Source organism: Eptatretus burgeri, chromosome 1, assembly GCF_056783735.1.
Source record: "Eptatretus burgeri isolate ZD-2024b chromosome 1, Ebu_testis_v1, whole genome shotgun sequence".
Classification (NCBI taxonomy): domain Eukaryota; kingdom Metazoa; phylum Chordata; class Myxini; order Myxiniformes; family Myxinidae; genus Eptatretus; species Eptatretus burgeri.
In genome coordinates, this window is record NC_140961.1 from 104,876,929 (window position 1) to 104,899,969 (window position 23,041).

General features: G+C 32.6%; 1 pseudogene; it reads right to left on the reverse strand.

Moving 5' to 3' along the window:
- Positions 1–18,845: 18,845 nt before the first annotated feature.
- On the reverse strand, positions 18,846–19,877 carry LOC147035107 (uncharacterized; annotated as a pseudogene).
- Positions 19,878–23,041: the final 3,164 nt, after the last annotated feature.

The following is a 23,041-nucleotide window of genomic DNA, read 5'->3' on the forward strand; positions in this document are numbered from 1 at the left end:
TATTCCAATGACGTCTTCCGGTCGACAAAAAAATAAATGAACGTGTTTCTAACTTACAACTGCCATATAAAGACGTGTTCCCAGCGATTTTGGGAATTGGTATATAAAAATGATGTTCATAAAAGGGGAACCCAACAGTGTTTTCGAGTCCTTTTTGAGTCGATGTCCATGTCAGCAGTAAGAGTTTCAGTATCAGTATTAGTATTAGTAGTAGTTTGTTCATGTTGGCAGTAGTAGGTGAGTGTGAGGGGGAGGGTGTGGGTTATGATGGATCCTCCTTGCGTCCGCGTGTCCACGGGTAGGAGACATCTTTGCACCATTGTTCGAAGTTCTTCGTGGCTAATTTTTTATGGGGCTTTTTCAACAATTAGCTATGGCTTGTTTTTACGATTTAGGTCTATTCATAACGGGTTGGACAAATGCACAATGAACTAATAATGTGCATAGAGCGCTTCGATAACTTATAGATACAGGATACCAACGAATAATTATCGTGTAGCCGGCGTTCACAAACTATGCCCAACGATAGACTAACTTATCCATATCGTGCGGCAGTTTATCTTTGCCCGTGACGTGGGGTTTGCTATTCATAGGCTGCCACTCAACGATTTAAATGGCTGCATCTCCACTATTGAAAGTAGACGCTTGCGCTCAACAATTGGATTTTTTTTACACTCAACGACTTTTAAACGGTACCACACAGCTATTTTCATTGTTTACAATGAACGCTTTAAATTGCTGTCACTCGCCTTTGTTTTTTGACGCTGGGGTTTGGAAATTTGAAGCGTTTCTTCTGAACGTGTTAAAACGCTCAAACTCGACTATTTTAAATAGACGCTGCCGATGGACAATTGGAATCATAGCCAAGCTAGACATCGAAGTGTGAACATCCTCGTCATGCCAAAGAAATGTTTGAAGAATGCTGCAAATAAGTGTCCTGGCCGTGGCCGTGGACGCTGACGCAAGGACGATCCATTATACCGACGTCTTTCAGCCTATGAGTAACTTAAAAGTAACGTCTGTCGACGTGTGGCAACGATCGCGTAACGTGCCAACAACACGTTAATCATAGGTTAGAAATAAGTTTCGGGAACGCTAAACATTACCTCGGCGTGTCTCAACTTATGATTAACTTACAAGTAGCATGTGTTGACGTCTGTCAACGATCGCAGACCGTGCATACAACTTGTGGCCAGCGTAGCGGAACGTGTGAGTCATACGCCGGCATACGTTGTCGTGAAATTTCAAGCATGCAAAAATTTGAGGACAACCGAAAAGTACAACGTTTAAAGCCAGTGTACAACGACATATGGCAGTGTTTTGCAGCATGCTCTCAATGTTATCAAAACTTACCCATAACGTATTCAACGTGTGCCAGTGTTTTAGAAAAAAAATTTCAAAAATCGGCATACGTTGGCAAAAACGTCAAGGTGTGACTGGGCCTTAAAATCGAAAAGGCAACTTGTTAAAAAAGGAATATTCCCCATCACACTTATTCCCTTTCATATTTTCATTCCACTCAAAGAGCGAACCAACAAATATTTGTCCATGTTCTATTTTAGGGACGAACGTAATTTTTTTTATAACATTCATTTCCATCGAGTATATTCACAAAGAATAACTTGGAACTTAGTTCTTGGTTTAAGTGTCATTGTTGTGCAGAAATGAAATGTTAAACGTATATTAATGCTTTTATTTGGTCACCTCCTGAGCCACATATCATTTTGAGATTGGAGTAAATTGTTTTTCCATTGTTCAATTGATAACCATCAAAGTTTTCAGTCCCTTCAAGGATATTTTTTTTCTTTACATTCTACAACTTATATGTAATTAAATTTATCCGTTTATTTGTTTTATCTACTTTTACCCTGGTTATTTCTTCAATAAGACTTATTTGATATTTCTCACATTCTTTATGTTTCCCATTTAAATACCAAGGCTGATTAAATCTCCAGTCTTTGGTTTGGTTATTGCTTGGTTCCATCATTTATAAATCAGTAAAAAGACGACGATAGCCTGTTAAAATTCCCAACCCAATATCAAAACACATACTTATAACCATAAGGGAGACTATTAATTCCATTCTCGAAAATATATATTTTATTATCAAAAGCCCCTAATGCTTTCTTATTTATCTCTTCTGCATATAATTGATGTTTATAACTTCTTATTGTATTCATTTTTCTGTACTCTTCCTTCTTTAAGGTTAAACAGTTGTAATAATGTTTAAAGTTTACTGTTTCCTTGATTATATTTTCCTTTATTCCCTTTAGCTTCTTATCACACCTTTCAATGTTATTATTATCAATATATGTGAAAGCAAAAGACTTTGATCTCAATCCTGTAAATTGACGCATGACCTTCTCACCCAATTCATCTTTAAACTTACCAATAACCTTTTTATTCTTTCATGAAAACAACACATCACCTGACTTATAATTACTTGCATCATATATATCAATATTATCAATCACATCCTCATATACATCACTTGTCTTAATTTCTAATACTAGTACGTGCCCGTACGTGCATGTCCGTACGTGCATGGCCGTACGCGCATGGCCGTACGTGCAAAAAAAAACTAACTTTCAAACTGCGTGCCAGAAACAACCACACAGGCCGTTCCTTCGCTCTTGTGTGCCCGTACGTGGTGACCGTACGTGCGTGGCCGTATGTGCAAACCCCCCCAAAAAAACTTTCAAATAACTACACAGGCCGTTCCTTCGCTCTCGTAAACGACGAATGGATTGGAGCATTGTGTTTATCTATGAATGCGCATAAGAAATCGAGAAATTATTAGAATACAGTCAGTCATCACTATCCGGAAGTCCGTACGTTGTAACCCGTAATGGGGACGCGGCAGAGAATCTCTTCCCCAACGGCCAGGCCTACGCAGCAACGTGTCATGTCATTTGTTGGTAAATAAATGGCCATAACTTGGGAAGCACTTGTCCGATTAATATCAAACCTTGAAAAGGCACATACTCTGGTCCCCTGCAATATACATGGCAAGTTTCAATTAGATCGGACCAGTGGTTGTTGAGAAACAGCGGTCACACACACAAATACACACATTTCTGGAATTAAAGATAGATAAAACTATCTGTATCCATATATAACAATGACACATTATCCTTAAACTTTGATTTTAAATTATTATCGTAATAGTCATACATTAACGACTTTGACAAGTCAAGAATTGTTGTTCCAATATAAATAGGTTTATCCATTTCTGTACTCTCTTTTTTCAAATGAATAGCACAAATGTTCTCTGAAAATACCTCCACTCGCTCAAAACTTGGTCTATTAATTAACTTTTAAGCCTGTTTCCAAGATGTAGCAAGTCTTATGTTTTATCGATTCCGAACATTTTCCATAGTCTTTCCAAATATAGCATTATTCTTTAATTCATAAAAGTCCTTCTCAAAATCTGTTTTTGCTTCTGTTCTCCTTTTTGTATTAAAATGAATATACTTCTTCAACTAATGACTGTTTAAATTTCAAAATCCTATGAATTTTCCTCACTCTCAACCCAGCAGTTAAATATTGTCTCAAGTTCCTTTGATGCAAAACATAACTTTCTTTATCATTTAATGTAGTAAGTAGTTTTTCTGTAGATTTACCATTTATATTAAATGACTGTTGGTAATCACTTAATTATTTTCTTGGACTTTCTTTATCAGGGGTATAAGGTAGGTCTTTATGTTTGTTTTGATGTTCTTCTGGATATTTTAAATCAACCTCAAAATAATATCCAACTTCAGCTTCATCCAATTCTTTTTGAGAGGAGACAACAATGTCTTGTAAAACTTTTTCATAATGTTTTTCTTTAACCCATTTAATTTTTCCATAAGGTAAAGATTTAGACTGAGCCCACCCATACAAATTGTTAGCATCATAATACATCAGGTAAGAGTTGTCCTCATTCTTATTATAATCAGAAAGATATTTGTTATTTGCTTTACCATATCTCTTGGAATATACTTAAGATATTCCTCCTCTTTTAGCCTTCTCTGTCATTTAAAGCATATCTATATCACTGATTAATTCCAAATTCTGTTTTGTCATTTTTAACATAGCACTCCAAGCCAAACCCGGGGCTGTGTAATAGTGAGCGGGGTCTAATCCATAAGAATTTTTTTAATGACAGACTGTTCGTAAAGATTCAAACACATCAGCCAATAACAATACGTCAGTTTTAAGATACAAATCATGATATTCTCCAAGATTATTTAAATTAAACTTCTCCAAAACCTTTTTAGGTTGTGTATAATCTCCATGAGAAATATGAGTTTTATTCAACTTGCTTTAGAAATGTTCCCTTGAAGAAAGTTGTGTTTCTTTAAACCTCTCAAATGAATCCATGTAGTCATGTGGATATATTCCCTTTTGTGATAAGAGATCAATCTCTTCTTGATTTGAGAAATGTGATTTAACATTCAGTAAGTTTTTAATATTTGATGTTAATTTCGATAATGAACTTGCCATGAACTTGCATGTGTCAAGAAATCTGATATGGGTTATGGGGGATGTATGAATTGTTTTTGTGAATGAGATGTATTTTTGATCTGTGTTAGGAATGGCAGAAATATCTCCAGATGTTTTTGAAAGTTCATTTATAAATACATGTGTGTCATAGTGAATGTTGTTGTGAAGAAAGACAGGAATAAAGTTTGGGGGCTTGAAATGAAGATTACAATGGGAATGTCCTGGACCTCCATATTTTACAGTAAGATGACAATGATCTAACTTTGACCCGAATTTTGACCCTAACTTTGACCTCTCCCTCAATTTTCTCCTCACAAATATGACACATACTGTTCTTTCTCAAAACATTTTTCTCCTCTCCCTTTGTTAATGAGATTGGTTTATAGGTTTTAACCATATTTTCTCTTAGTCTTATACAGTCTTTTTCCAATCGTCTTAAAAACTCCTTTAAGGAATCTTCTCCTCTATAAAGTTCTAACTTGTTGTATTCATCACCAACAGATGATTTAATATAATAACAGAAACCACAAGGAGTATGTTTTTGAAATTTATTTGTGTATGATTTATTTGGATTTGGAGAAACAGTATCTATCTTTTCAAGGATACTTTCAAAATCAGCATACAGTGTTTCACAAACAGATGTTTTATAGATTTGTTAAAATCTTTGAATGATATGTTTGAACCTGCTTTTGGTAAATTGATTGCGGTTGATATATGATTACTGCAATATTTTGAATGTTGATTTAATTGTTCTTTTACATGAAAGGATTTGAGACATCTCTAACAAGGATATGTTTGATATTTTCTCTTGTATAGTTGTGATTAGGTTAATCTTGATAAATCTTTGATGAAAGCATAATGTGATTTTTCCTTTGAAGTAAAGTAGAGAAGGTCAATGTGTGTTTCATCATTTTTATAGTTGTTTGAAATTTTTAATATCTGAACTTTGTTTGTATCCGTTAATCCATATACATCAACAGATAGATTATTCATTTTCGCAAATTTCGGAATATCTCTCAATGACATTGGAAACTTTAAATCTTTAACATTTAATGTATTCTCGTATTTCTTATAATGTTCAACCCTTTCAGGTTTCCATTGTGGAGGATGTATGTGAGCAAGAACAGACCATAGAACACATTTATTATCTGTTTTGAATATTAACAACCGCTTTCTTAAGTTTTATCTCTTTTGGTAAATCAATATAAGAAGAAGCTTGAAGAGGATATTAATTTAAGATGTGTATATCTAAATCGATTATTTTTGTTATAGCAAATCCACTACCTACTACAGTGTTATCCAGTCCAGTCCATTGGGACCATACTCTGTACAGAGCGTTGGTGCTGCCGAAGCAGTCTCCTTGGCTATTGAGCACAATCCTGGACAGGTCGCCACTCTGACGCAGGATACTTGAATGACTCGGTCATCCCAGCAAGCTGGTACTCATTTTGCCAACCTCGGAAGGATGGCAGGCTGAGTCAACCCCCTGGTGAATTAATTCAGCAGGCAACGAGGCTTGAACTCAGGACCCTCGGATCACAAGCAGCCACCCTAACCACTGAGCCAACACCAGGCTACAGTGTTCTCAACATCTTGTTATTGTCTCTGGAGTTCATCATAAACATCACATCTTAAAAAATCTTGAAATGATGAGATAAATTGAGGGTTTGTCCTCATATAGAGAGTAGTTTCATCACGTTCTCTTACCATATTCAATTTTACTCCCATATAAAACTTTAAAGTTTTCATTTCACTTAATGTGTATTTAATTGTAGTTTCAATACGTTGTTTGACCACATCAACAGCTTCAATGTTTGAAGATGGTCCAGGGTCTTGAAAGTGAAACAATCTCATTTTTATATATCCTTCAAATGCCCCATCAGTGTTTTCAATGGAGAATTTAGTGGCAATTTCCCTTTCTTCATTCTTCTTGTGTTTGTGTGATTGAAGGTGTTTATTATAAAAAAATTTTTTTTTAAAGAATATCATTTTCACATCCATCACAATGTTTTGTTTCTTGGTCAAGTGGAGATATTTGTCTGAAAAGATTGAATGTGTGTTTGTTGGTTTGAAGGTGTTTTTTACAACATTTATATTCATGATTACAAACGTTGCAGTATGTTGTATTCACCATATTTATATAACAAAACTTTGCAAAAAATAAAATTTTCTTGATGAAAATTCTGTTTAATTTATAGGTGAATCTCTGCTGAAAACCTGTGAATCTGTGTGAATCTGTGAATAGTTTACTAGATTTTGAGCCTCTTGAATTTCCTGATTCTCCACATGACAAATTTGAGAATTGTCCTGTGTGTGAAAGACGGGGATTAAACACAGAGTCAAAAGTCTATAAACAATGTATATTCTGTGATTATCTTCTAATTAAGGATAATAAAAAATATGAAAAGGAATATAATTCTTTGAGATTTACACCAAAAATGAGTTACGTTACAAGGTTTATTTGAGAAATGAATGTAAAGTATGAGGGTGATAATACACCTTTTCTTACAAGAGAAGAGACTGAACAAATGATGGTCATGTTTTGTGGATTGATGATTTATATTACTAACAATTGTCATTTTCAGGGAAATATCAACACAATATATTGGATAAATAAAATAATGGATTATCTTGAAATTAAACCTGAATTTAGGATAAAACATAGATTTTATAAAAAAGCAAATAAAAAAAATTAATAACCTGTTTTCCAAATATATAAATGAATGATTTTTTACCCATTGGGAAAAATAAGATAAAATTTTACAACCATAAAATTTTCCAAATTCATTAAGATGTCTCATAGTTGGTTCAAGCGGATGTGGAAAAACCTGTTTACTTTTAAAGATACTCCTGACTCCCAACTTTTTAGATTATGATAATTTAATAATTTTCACAAAGTCAAGTTTTCAACCTGAGTATCAACTACTCTCACAAGGTTTTAATGCTGGTCTTCAAAAAGAAGATATAATCGGTTTATTTAAACTTCAAAACAAACTAAATGATTACAACGTTGAAGATATAATACAACTATTTTGTGATACATAGAGATATAACAAGAAATCAAAGCCGATAACTTATTTTCTTAGTGATAATATGGATGATATTCCTTGTCCCCAAGATTTGGATAAATCAAAAAAGAACCTCGTTATCTTTGATGATTCTGTTAATGAGAGAAACCAAATGGTAATGGATAGCTACTACACAAGTGGGAGACATTCTTCTTGTAATTGTATTTATCTTAGTCAATCATACTTTCAACTCCATCGTCACTCAATAAGAAACAATGCTAATACTTTTATTTTATTCAAGTTAAATTCAATAGATATAAACAATGTTTGGAGAGACAATTGTTCTACGTTATGTGGAAAAAGGAATTTGGGGATTACCTGAAGCACACGACTGAAAAATATTAATATATTGTTGTGAAACAAGATGAGATATTAAGGGATATATTTTTTATTTTATAAACAATTCCATATATAAATGGCAACTATTATTATAAATCTTGTGGGTAAATCTGCTTCTGGAAAAAACTTTCATAAATCAAGGTTCTTGAATAGTACAAATGAAAATATTGGAAATTTTCTAAAAAACCACCATGTGATTCGTATTGTATCCACAACTAGAGCAATAAGACCTGGAGAAGTAGAAGGTGAAGATTATTACAATATTTCAGTCGAGGAACATATGCGATTGAGCAATGAAGGTCAAATATTTGAGGAGGTTTCTCTTGGTATAACAAACTATTCACATTGGAAGAGTTAGTTAAAGAAACTAAAATCTGTTGGTCTTGGGATATTAGAAACTAATCGAGAAGGAATGAGAGAAATTATTAACCATCTGAGCGGGGTTAAGATTTTATCATTTGGTTTTGATGTTGATGAAGAAACTCAACTCAGACGTAAGAAAAGCATCGATACAAGTATTAGTGAAGAAGAAATTACAACTCGTATTAATGTAAATAAAGAATTTGATGAAATATTTAAAGAAAAGGATTTATTTGAACACATCTACTTTAATGATGAAGAGAAAGAAAATTTCCCTGTTGACCTTTATAATTCAGTGAATGATATTTTCCATTAAATAAATGGAGGGAAAAAAAGAGCAAGAAGATTTAAGGAACATCAAAGTTCGTTTCAAAAGTTGTAAAACAACAGGAAGACATAAAGAAGAAACGCAGACAGAAACGAATGGGTGAAGAAGCATTTGAAAGAAAACAAGAGAAATTTTTAAAACCACTTTTAAAAACTTCCCAAGAAAAAATATCTTCCACAGTTCCCACAATAGAATATAGTGCTAAAAAACTTCAAATGTTAAAAAATTTCAGTAAAATCAGAGAGGAAGAATTAGAGCATATAGGAGAATTAGAATATGATGATGAAGGATAATTTCAACAACTGGAAGAGATTAATCAACCCCCTGATTATATTGTGAAGGCGCTTCAAAACAATGAATATTCAGCGGATTGAAAAACCAAAGCAGGACTCATTCCAACAGAACAACCAGCAATATTTCATCTTGTTCAAGAAAAGGTATTGATATTTAATGATGAATTAAGGTTCTGAGTTCCGCTCAACCCCTTGTTAAACAAACTCCGAGATTAATGTTTCTTCTAACATAATATAGAAGACAAGGTTCAACTGTGAGGGATGAATCAAAGTATTTTGATAAACCATTGGAAATGAAAAAGTAAGGATGATGGAGTGCTTAGTGATCTGCTGGACTCTCTAAGTTAGAGGGTCAATATATCTGGTAAAAGTCAGAAGAATGAGAAGGAGAAACACATTATTCAGGCTTTAAGTAGGCTTGGTTCAGGTGTTAGTTTTCTTCCAAATGACCCATCACAAATAGTTAATAGACTATTATTGCTAGTAGGTCGTAAGAAGGCTGGAAATAACAATTGTTTTAATGAAGCATCAGCCATTTTAGACCAGTTGATGAACATGAAAATAATTAATAAATGTCAATACAAAGACATTTTATCCCATATTAAATAAGATGAGAAGCACAATCCTTGGTTTTAATTTCACAACAAGTGCCACACATATTCATTCACATACCCACTACAACTTGACGCAACAAAAGATTATGAGGCATCTTTATTGTCCATGGAAACTTAAAATACCTTGTTTGATATCACCGAGAAAAATTACAAGTTTAGTTATAATCCGGGAAGTGCATACAAAACGATAACAGTTTCACCCAGAGTATATGAGATTTCTCAAATATCTTCCGAAATTGCTCGCCTTATGAAAGAACAAGGTGATGAACCAAAAAATATTGTTATAGATATTCAAAAACTTACTTTGAAATCATAGATTAAACTTAAAAATAACTACAACGTTGATTTCACAATTGATAATTCATTTGGAGAGATATTTTGTTTCTCCTCAAAAACGATTGAAACTAATGGGATGTTTTACAGTGATAATGTCATTCAAATATCCTCAGGCATAAATTCGGTATTAATTCACTGTGATTTGATTGATGGTGCTTATAATGATGGAATAAGAACAAATACAATATTTTCATTCAGTGCATACTATTAGGGTGAATATACTGATTCTGGCTCACTTTACTCCATGTTAATGAATGGGGGATTCTCAGCGATTCATATTTTTTCCCTAAAAATAAACCCCCTTTTTATCCCAACCTGTTGAATTCTCTGCTGTTGAAATATGTAAAACATGAAAGTGAATGGAGATTTTAATAGCCTCCCCTTTTAGCCTCGGGGCACTTTTTTTCAAATAACCAATGCATATTGTTTAGCTCACTCATTGAACCTATAAAGATTTGTTCATTCTCAAATTCCTTCAATAGTTTAATTTTCTTTGCACAATAATCCCCATCTAAAATATTTAAAAATAAAACATTTGAATCTTTATATTTTTCAAGATACCCCTTTTGTGTCATTATGAAATGATATACTTCTCTCAATGATGTCACCTGACTACCTCCTGAGCCTCAGATTATTTTTTGCAGAAGCCACGCCCACTTTTCATGAGCCCCGCCCACTTTTCATAAGCCCCACCCACTTTTCATGAGGTATTTTCGTATGCCACGCCCACTTTTTCTATACCCCGCCCACTTTTTCTTAAACCCGCTCACTTTTCATGAGGTATTTGCATAAGCCACGCCCACTTTTACTAAGCCCCGCCTACTCTTACATCATTTCCAGTTAATCTCTGACTCACAAAGAATTCACTAAAAAATTATAGAATGTTATGTTTTTGAAAATTTTTTCCCTAAACCTTCAAGTTGATGAACTGGATTCAAACCTCTTACCTATTGAGGTAAGATTTTATTTTCCTTTTTGCAGAGTTTGATTTAAGCATATAAACATTTAATAATTAAATCACTTATTTAATACATTATTATTTTCTCTCACAGGAAATTGTATCTGAAATACAAAATGAAAATACTGCTTTTGCCACAACTTGGGGCGAAATTGTCGGTTTGGTTGAAGACCTTGTGAGCGACCAAGACCCACAGAATGAGCTCGTCCTTGATGACCCAACCAAAGAGTTATACCTTGGAGACCAGCAAAATCCTGAAAAAGAGTTTTACAACAATAGTACTCATTGCGAGTTATCAAGACAATACCCACTGAACAAGTTATACCTTCATGAGCCAGAATACAACTTTTACCTTGAAGACTCACAAATTTAGAAAAATATCAGTAAATGAGTTCTGCCTTGATGGTTTAAATAACTACCTTGGAGACTCGGAAAAAGGGTTCTGCCAAGATGGTTCTAAATAAGGAAGCTACCTTGGAGACTCACAAATTTCAGACATTTTGAAAAATAGAGATTTTTTCCTTGATGATCCTTGATTTTTTCAGACATTCCTTGATGATCCACAGTCATACTATGTGAGATCCATTACTGAAACCCATAAAATTGGAAAAATGGAGTTTTCCTTGATGATCCACAGTTATACTATGTGAGATCTAACACTGAAACCCACAATATTTCTGGAAATTGTGGTTCTACCTTGGAATCTTGGATAGATGGTTATATTTTTGGAGACTTGAAATGTGGGTTCTGGCTTGATAACTCACAATGCGATACATATCTTGGAAACTCAACAGGAATGTGGTTATACCTTGGAGACTTGGAAAGTTGGGTTTATTTTGGAGACTTGAAATGTGGTTTCTACCAAGACTCTTTGGGATCTCAACCTATCGATGTGGTTCTTTGTTGGATGGTGCTTGATGAGAGAAATATCAAGAAAGTTCTGGGAAGAAAGTGCAGGAAAGTTCTTACTCCCCCTTTCTACTTTATCAAACCTGAAAGCCTTAAAAGACAGAATTGGAAGAAGAGAAAAAAACAAAAAAATATATTGTTAGTTCTGGGAAGATGATGCAGGAAGGTTCTTACTTCCCCTTTCTACTTCATCAAACCTGAAAGCTTTAAAAGACAGAATTGGAAGAAGAGAAAAAAACACAAAAAAAATATATTGTTGAAATATGTATTTTAAAAAAGACATTGTGTTGGGCGAGGGTTGCGTTGGGGTTGAGATTTTGAATGTGAGTGTTGGTGTTGAGATTTTGAATGTGTGAGTTAGGATTTTGAATTTGAGGGTTTGCATTGGGGTTGAGATTTTGAATCTGAGGGCAAGGGTTGATTCTGCTCCCTGTTATATTATCTCTCTCTCACACACACACACACACACACACACACACACACACACACACACACACACACACACACACACACACACACACACACACACACACACACACACACACACACACACACACACACACACACACACACACACACACACACACACACACACCAACAAACAAAAGTTAAGCCTTGATGATTCAGTTGAGGATTCTGTGTTTTGGATTCACAGATCTAAGAACGTCCCCCACTGCACACACACCAACAAACAAAAGTTAAGCCTTGACTATTCAGTTGAGGATTATGTGTTTGGGGTTCACAGATCTCAGAACGTCCCCCTTGACACACAATATATATATATATATATATATATATATATATATATATATATATTTTTTTATATTTAACCCTGTTATACACTCGGACTTGGTCCCCGGGTGTCCATAATGGTGTATAGTAGAGAGGAGTGAAGTGCCAACATATTGCTCCAATGAGTATTATTTGCTGTTTTGTCTTTTGTAATTCCTGTGAATAAAATGAAACTAAAATCTCTTCCCCTTCAAAATCATATACTTTATAAGTCCAAGGAACTGTATCTATCACATCAACAATTTTCAAAAGTTCATTTGTCCACTGCTTTGTATAACCATTTTCAAAATGAGATTTCCATCTATATATTCTGACTATATCACCAACGTTAAACTTAGGCTTTTTGACATTAATCTCTTTTTCATTTTTTAATTTTGTAAATGTTTCTGATGGTTTCATATTCGTTGACTTGTGAATCGTGTCATTAGACTTATCCACAATATCCTGAATAAAAGATGACCATTGTTGTGAACCGAGTTGTGTGATTTTTTTATATTGTCTATCTTTTAAGGTACGATCAAAACGTTCAATAACAACGGCTTTTCCTTCATTAAAGGTACTGTATAATGTAATACTGTTATTTTTTGGAAAATTCATAAATGTCTGGTTATAAAACTCTCTACCCTCATCAGTCCACAATTTTTTAGGTTTTCTCTTACTTTTATTAAATATCTGTTGAAAGGCTATCATAAGAGTATTACCTGTTTTGTTTTTTAATGGGACAACCCACGCATATCTACTCCTCAAATCCATAACGGTTAAAGCATACTTGTACCCCTTATCATTATTGAGTTCAATCAAATCAGCGGACCAGATATAATCAACTTCCTTGGAATAAACCTTCCTTCTCCGAAACTTTGTGAATATTGGTTTATGTAATTCATCAGCTAATTGCTCTTCAAGCTTAATGACATCATTAGAGTCTATAAGTTTTTTGAATGTCCAAGTCCAAGGTTCAATTTAGCACTGATCATCTTCTTCACGATGAACCTATCAACTTTTTCTCTCAAGGTTGGATTTTGTATCAGAGACAAATTATACAACATTTCTCTATTGGCTTCATGTCTTTCTTCCAAGATTGTGGAATTCCCATAATCAATATCGTGTCTCATGCACATTTCATCAACCCTATTGATGGGTTTACTCCATGGTTTAGGATTGTCTGCCTCATCTAATCTTTTATCCAAGTTTGTGCCTGGACCACAGAAAGAATACCCTGGTAGATGTAATTCCCCTGGTATTCCAGTAGTTGTAAATTTACTTCCTGATAAAAACTTTTGTATATCTCCTCCACGTTTGTGTTTGGAGATAAATTGACACTTTTTTGAACCACACACCGAACATGTACCTTTTTGTATAACCCTGTTATTTTAACTTTTAAAATATGAGATATTTTTTAGTGTTAGTTTTCTTTTTACATTTGAGACAATAACTAATTTATTTATGAGAAAAATTCCTAGAGTGCGAAAACCTTTTTAGTTTCCAACATGCACATTTGAATCTTAATTTTTTTAAACATAAATAATCCTTAGAAATGCCTTCACTCTCTCCTCCATTTATTTCAGAAAAAAAAATGAAAAACTTGAATTATAGTCAATATCTTGTCCTTGAAAACGATGTCAATAGTCTTGTCGAAAATATTGCTAATAGACTTGAAAATTCATTGTTTTCCTGGTCGGTACGTTGAGATTCATTTATTTTCTGTAATACCTCCAATCTTTATTTAATCTCACCGGTTTCCATATTTTCATATTTATTCATTCTAGCTCTTTCCTCCGTCTCCTCCGTCTCCTCCTCTCTCTTCTCCCTCTCCTCCTTCTCTTTCTTCTCCCTTCCCCCCTCTCTGTCTTCTCCCTCTCCTCCTTCTCTCTCTTCTCCCTCTCCTCCTTCTCTCTCTTCTCCTTTTCCTCGTCTTCCCTCTCTTCTTCAACTCCTTCCTCGTCCCTCACTATCCTTGAATCGCTTACACCCCAAAGAATATTATACATATATTCATCGGGATTTCTTGTTATTACTGTATCCAAAATAATATTTTTTACAACAGGAAACCAATAAAATTTATTTTGAATTTTTAAAAGAGCCTTACGTTTTCTTAACTTTATAATTTTTTCATTATTTAACATTCTAATTAAATCTAAAGTTGTCGGTTTATCAACATCAGCATAATGCCAATCTTTTATTGAAAATACCTCATTCTTATGTTGTAGAACATATTTAATAAAATACTGAATACCCTTTTCGTGAAGGTATGCTTGGTCACAGAAATGATAATTTTATTGAAGCCTTCTTGCGGTCATTTATGTATTAGAAATATATGACAGAATAATATTATGACACGAAACACCTCCCCATCTTCCCATAGTTAAATCATTTTGTATTTCCTTACTTATTATATATAATCCTGTTTTTTTCTGTTTTCATGACATAAACTAGGGCAAAACAATTAATATATTTACTGTTATTAAATTCTTTTATTTGTTGTTTACTAATCGTGCTTCCACAAAACTCATTCTCTGTACCAAGTGGATAATATTCTTCCTTATGAGACTGCTTTAATTGTTCCAGGTCTTCAAGGTCAATTTTAAATGACCAATTATACCCTAAATCATTCATATCATACCCCCCATTGTTCTATTCTTATACAAACGATACGCCCTTCTTCATAAAAATTTATTTTAATTCGAACTGTGAATTCTGTATGATCTGGAGATAAAATCAACACATGTATCTTTGGAATACACGGCCGTTTTATTTCAGGATATATATTGTGATAAATTGCTTAATCTCACCAAGTCATTCGCGTCAGTCGGGCTTGGATAATTTATTAATTCATAAGCATTTTTCATCTTAATATTTTTTGTTATACTATATTTCTGTTGTTCAGCCTGTGCCTTTGTGTAATAATTTGATAAATCAATATCCAGTTCTTGGGATACACCAATGATAGAACCATCTTTACCAACACAAGTCATTTATATTAGATTAAAAATAATGTCATAAATTTTTTTATTTTTGTTGAGTTGAAATAACGCATATCGACATAATTGAGCACAACACTTGAAATTTAATTCTTGGACTTGAAATGTTTGATATACACCATTGTTTAAGAATTTTATGACTTCAATAGTGGTGGAAGACCAAAACTATCAAAATAATATTTGTCTTGACGATTAAAAACTACAAACCCAATGAGAACCGTTCCCATTATTATCTTCTAAGTTCATAATAATATTCTTTGTATGCTTAGGTACGTTTGTTAATTCATCTCTCATACAAATAACCACATTATGAATTTTAAATTTCTTACAATATTTGACAAGTTGTAAATTTGATGTTGTATTCTTTCCAAATTCGTTAAACCACTCATCAATGCTCATTTATTTATTAGAAAGATATAATCCATTACCCCTTTTCGTTAATTTTACACCTGCTTGTGCGATAGAAGAAAGCATATCTCCAACTAACAATCTCGCTTTATCAGGCAGACTTTCAAGTTTTTCAGCAAAATCTACAATTACACCACTTTCTCTAATTTATTTCTCCAACTCTTTGTTTTGTCTTTCCAATTCTTTTTGAGCCCAGAGTTGAGCCTTCCTTTCGTTGGAAGCTTTCACTGCTGTTGAAATACCACCCGTCAATGCTCCAACCGCACTTTAACCAGCAAATAAAGGAATTAGAAATGAGAGAAATCCTCCACTCGTCTTTCTTATTGAACATTTTTTCAACATTGGTTTTTTCATTTTAATTTTAAATGAGCCAGTATCGTTCAAGATTTTAACCTGTTCTCTTATGAGCAAAACATCAATTCTTACTGCTCCTTTTCTCTGAATTGTATAAACGTTAATCGTACAAGGCTTTTGATTTTGAACACAAGATGATAGTTCATGAAGATTGATTTGATTTACATATACCCCAGTTGGTACTTTGCCACTCATTTATTGAACAAAAAATTATGTGAGACTAATCACAACACCATTATCTGAATTAATCTGTAATTCTATTTCTTCCAAAAGCAAACAATATGTATCAACTTCTTCACTCTCTCCTCTTTCAATGTATAGGGAAGTAGCCACTCGATACGACTTTATAGTTTCCTTTTGAGCACTCAGATCAAACGCATAGATTGTATACAAACTTTTAAATGCTGTCACATCCAAAATAGGTTCTTTATTCCCATTACTTTCACACACCTTTTGGTAAGACTAGTATGCTTCAGCAAAATCATTTTTTTCCCCAATTAATTTCCAGTCTATCTCGTGGATAAAATATTCCACCTTGAGAAACACAAAGCTATTTCACCTTAGCATTATCACTCAATGCATTATTCTTATCAGTCGCAGTATCACCATCTGGTTTTTAAAAAATGATCCACAGATATCGTGGCTTTCCTTCCAGCACACCCAAATTCCACGTGTAAGTGGTTTGATTTAGTTTAACTTGTTGACATCTTCTTTTAAAGTATGATACACTGAGTGGTTTCTTTGAGCTCAGTCTTCTCTTCAACATCTCTTCTGTTTTAAGATTAGGAGTATATGCACTAATATACCAACTCATTTCATCAATTACAAATTTATTCTGCTCACCAAAAGTACGAGCAACACCAAAAAGTAATCTTTTTTCATAATTATCATTCCTTTGTAGTGGAAATCTAATTTTAAGACCATACAGAACTTTATCATGATCACAAAATCCAATTATACCTTTAAGAGGAACTGCCACAGAATTACTATTGACTGCTTTTGTATCATCATTATACATTCCTTTCCTTTGTGCATATCCAGGGTCTGTGTTTGTTCCCGTTGACATATCAGAAATAAAACCTTCAACAGCCCCCTTTCCCATTCTATCACTGAATGAATATAGTGTAAATGTCATCATTTCAGATACAGCAGAGACATAATCAACCGCTTCAACTTCTTGTGTTCCAATGTACAAACGGACACTATCACACATTTTCCAGAAGAAATCATTTACGAGTTTAGCGTTTGTGTTATTCCCAGCCTTCATAAATGTAAATTTACACAACAAGAAACTTTCGGATAGATTCAAATAAGTTTGTTGATTGTTTATTTCAAAACTTTTTGTACCATTTGCATTCCAGTCTGTTCCACTTCTTGCATTTACCTTGAAGTAATCTTTTTTAGTGGAGTTTGAGATGACAATGGTATCATCCAAATCATAGATACTATCAATTGCTTCCATACTTGTATTTATTAAGGAAAAAAGAAGTTAAAACTTTTGAAACCCTGACCCAATTATTTGAATTATTTTCTGTCGTTCTTGGGAGGACAACTGAGTTTTGCCTTTCTTAATTTCTTTAATTGCTTGTAATTAATGAGATTCCTTTTGGGCATCTTTTTGCTCTTTACAGCACCTGCTACATTTCCCACAGCAGAAGCAGTTGAATGAATTAGGTCTTTATGTTTAAGAATAGTCAAACCGATACCCATTAGAGTATCAATTATCCCATCTCCTCTAAATTGATGTCTGACACCCCTTTGTCTCTTAGGTTTATAATATCCTCTACCAAGATACATACCTTCACCCTTGTAGTATTGGGAAAGGAACATCCCATCCCCCTGTAATTATTTTATATTTTCCCAACTCGTGTTTCCTCACAATAACCATCGTATTTATTTATTGGAAAACTTCACGTAGGTGAATTCTGATGGATATAACTCTCCATTAAAAGAAATCATATGATTATCTTGGTCGGTTATCCTAAAATTTACTCTGTGTATGTTTTTTTTCCTGACACAGGGAGATAAACCCAATTTTTGTGTTCCATTTTGAATTTATAACCAATTGGGGTTGAGTTTGCACTGAATGAAAATATTGTATTTGTTTTTATTCCATCATTATAAGCACCATCAATCAAATCACTGTGAATTAATACCGAATTTATTCCTGAGGGTATTTGAATGACATTATCACTGTAAAACGTCCCATTAGTTTCAATCTTTTTTGAGGAGAAACCCATTAACTCTCTAAATGAATTATCCATTGTGAAATCAACCTTGCAGTTATTTTTAAGTTTAAGCGTTAATTTTGAAGTTTGTTTTTGAATGTCTATTACAATATTTTTTGGTTCATCACCCTGTTCTTTCATAAGACGAGCAATTTCGGAAGATATTTGAGAAATCTCAAATGCTCCGGGTGAGACTGTTATAGTTTTGTATCCACTTCCCGGATTATAACTAAACTTGTCATTTTTCTCAGTTATATTCAATAAGGTATTATAAGTTTTCATGGACAAGAAATATGCCTCATTCTTTTGTTGGGTCAAGTTGTAGTGGGAAGGGGAAGAAAGATGTGTGGTCGCTTGTTGTGAAAATGAAACTAAGGATTGTGCTTCTCATCTTATTTAATATGAGATAAAATGTCTTTATATTGGTTTTAATTAATTATTTTCATATTCATCAACTGGTCTAAAATGGCTGATGCTTCATTAAAACAATTGTAATTTCGAGCCTTCTTACTACCTAACAACAATAACAGTCTATTAACTAATTTTGCTGGGTCATTTGGAAGAAAACTAACACCTGAACCAAGGATACTTAAAGCCTGAATAATGTGTTTCTCCTTCTCATTCTTGCCACATTTACCAGAAAGACTAACCCTATAATTAACAGAGTTCAGCAGATCAATATATACTCTATCATCATTATTTTTCATATCCAATTGTTTATCAAAATACTTTGATACACCCCTCACAGTTGAAGCTTGTCTTTCATCTTTTGTGAGAAAAAACATTACTCTGGGGGTTAATTTTACAGAGGGTTGAGCAGAACTCAAGAACCTTAATTCATCATTAAATATCAATACCTTTTCTTGAACAAGATGAAATATTACTGGTTGTTCTGTTGGAATGAGTCCTGCTTTGGTCTTTGATTCCGCTGAATATTCATTGTTTTGAAGAGCATTCACAATATAATCAGGGGGTCGATTAATCTCTTCAATTTGTTGAAATAATCCTTCATCATCATATTCTAATTCTCCTATATGCTCTAATTCTTCCTCCATCATTTGACTGAAATCTTTTATCATTTGAAGTTTTTTAGGGGTATATTCTATTGTGGGAACTGTGAAAACATTTATTATTTTTTCTTGGGAAGTTTTTAAAAGTGGTTTAAAAAATTTCTCTTGTTTTCTTTCAAATGCTTCTTCACCTGTTAGTTTCTGTCTGCATTTCTTCTTTATGTCTTCCTGTTGTTTTACAACTTTTGAAACCAACTATTGATGTTCCCTAAATCTTCTTGCTCTTTCTTTTGAATCCATTTATTTACTGGAAAATATCATTTAATATCTCATCTTGTTTCACAACAATATATTTATATTTTTTCAGTCCTATGCTTCATATAATCTCCAAATTCCTTTTTACTACATAATGGAGAACAATTATCTCTCCAAAAATTGTTTATATCTATTGAATTTAACTTGAATAAAGTAAAGGTATTAGCATTGTTTCTGATGGAATGACGAGGAAGTTGAAAGTATGATTGACTAAGATAAATACAATTACAAGAAGAATGTCTCCCTCTTGTCTAGTAGCTGTCCATTACTGTTTCGTTTCTCTCATTAACACAATCATCAAAGATAGCAAGGTTCTTTTTTGATTTATACAAATTTTGGGGAGATGGTATATCATCCGTATTATCACTAAGAATACAAGTTATCAGTTTTGATTTCTTTTTACATCTCTGTCTATCACAAAATAGTTGTATTATATCTTCAATGTTCTAATCATTTAGGTTTTTTTGAAGTTTAAATAAACCGATTATATCTTCTTTTTGAAGACCAACATTAAAACCTTGTGAGAGTAGTTGATACTCTGGTTGAAAACTGAAATCTTTTATCATTTGAAGTTTTTTAGGGGTATATTCTATTGTGGGAACTGTGGAAACATTTATTATTTTTTCTTGGGAAGTCTTTAAAAGTGGTTTAAAAAATTCGACTCGACTTTGTTAAAATTATTAAATTATCATAATCTAAAAAGTTGGGAGTCAGGAGAATTTTCAAAAGTAAGCAGGTTTTTCCACATCCGCTTGAACTAACTATGAGGCATCTTAATGAATTTGAGAGATTTTTATGGTTGTTAATTTTTACCTTATTTTCCCAAATAGGTAAAAAATTATTCATTTATATATTTGGAAAACAGGTTATTTAATTTATTATTGGCTTTTTTAGAAACTCTATATTTTATCCTAAGTTCAGGTTTAATTTCAAGATGATCCATTATTTTATTTATACAATATCGTATGTTGATATTTCCCTGAAAATCACATCCATGAATAATATATAACAACAATCCTTTGAACATTTCTACAATACGTTCAGTTTCTTCCCATGTAAGGAAAGGTGTGTTATCACCCTTAGACTTTACATTCATTTCTCTAATCAATCTTGGAAAGTCATTCATTTTTGGTGTAAATCTAAATTAATTATTTTCCTTTTTATTTTTTTTATTATCATTAATTAGAAGATAATCACAGAATATACATTGTTTATAAGCTTTTGACTGTGTTTAATCCCACTCTATCACATGCACGACAACTCTCAAATTTGTCATATGGAGAATCAGAGAATTCAAGAGGCTCAAAATCTATCATATTTAAAAAGTAAAACTTTAATCAAATCAAAATTCACTTTCGGAATCATCAATAAAACTACTTTCATAACTATCGGTATCATAATCACTCTCATAATCTTCAAAATCTTCAGTTGAATATTGACTCATATTTAATTAGTAGAAACAACATTACCATTGATATCTATATACTTTTTTTCATTACCAGATTCAACTACAACATTTTTTATGTTTAAGGTAATTTTAAAATGATCCTTATCTACAATTGAACGAAATATCATTTCACCTGATATATTAGCATCCTTTATTTCATCAGGATTTAAATCTTTAGGGTTGTTGAAAAAAATACAAATTTCTCCTTGCATATTACAGATGGTCTTATCTTTTCTTTATAAATCTTCATCCGTAAGGTTTTTATTTTTTGATACTTTTTCTTGTTTCATTGCTTTTTCTAGTTTTGAATATATTTCCAGAAGGAGAGGATAAACTTTTGTAAGACATACTTTAATTGATGTTCTTCCAGGTATCCCAAAAGCCCTTCCACTGAAGGAAATTGAAGAATTCATATTATTCGCCATAATTGTTTTTATCCAATCATTGTTATATTTATCTTTGTTCACTTTTACATCCTTGACATGTTTCTCAGTATCTTTAACAAATGACGAGATTGATTGAAACTTCTTTTGTGTCTTGAAACATTGTGTTTATTAAGTGAAAAAAGTTGGAGGATAAAATGGTTTTAAGCACAGATTCACCTATAAATTTAACGAAATTTTCATCAAGAAAATTTTCGTTTAAGCAAAGTTTTATCATATAAATATGGTGAATACAATGTAGTGCGATGTTTGTAATCACAAATATAAATATTGTAAAAAAACACCATCAAACCAACAAACACACATTTAATATATTTTATCGAATATCTCCTCTTAAGTTGAAAACAAAACATTGTGATATCTGCTCAAAGGATGTTTTGAAGAGTAGTTATAAGAAGCACCTTCAATCACAAAAACACAAGAAGAATGAGTTTAAAGGAAAGGGAGACTATTATATTGAAAACACTGATGGAGCTTTTAAGAATCATATTGAAATAAGGATTTTTCAATTTGGAGAACCCGGTCCATCATCGATAGCTGAATCAATTGAAATAGTGAAACCTGATGTTGAAAAATTTATTAAAAAGACATTAAAAGAAATGAAAACTTTAAAGTTTTATATGGGAGTGAAAATGAATATGAAAAGACAAGATGAAGAACAAACTCCTTATATGAGAACAGATCTTCATTTTATAACATCATTTCAAGATTTTATGAATAGTGGGGTTTATGAAGAACTATCAAGACAAGAGGAGGATGTTGATAATACAGTGGTAGGGAGTGGATTTAATATTTTAAAAATCATCTTTTTAGATATACACATTCTAAAATCAGACCCTCTTAAAGCTTCTTCTTATATTGAATTACCAAAATAAATAAAAGTAAAGAAGGCAGTTGTTAATATTAAAAACAATGATAAGAAATGTTTTCTCTGGTCGGTTCTTGCTGACTTACATCCACCAAATTGTAATTCAGAAAGAGTAAAACAATATAGGAAATATGAGAATACCTTAGACATGAAAGATTTTAAATTCCCAATGCCACTAACAGATATTCCTAAATTTGAGAAAAAGAATAATCTTTCTATTAATGTAAATGGATTAACTAGAGAGAATAAAGTTCAGGTATTAACGATTACAGAGAGAAAAGAAGAAACACACAGTGATCTTTTATATTTTAGTGTTGGAAAGAATTCACATTATACATACATCAATAATATATCAAGATTAATCTCTTCTCAGGTGTTCAGAACAGCAAACAAAATATATCATTGTAAGCGATGTCTTAATTCATTTCATACAAAAGAACTATTAGAACAATATTCAACATATTGTAGTAATCATAAATCAGCTGAACTTACAATGCCTAAAGCT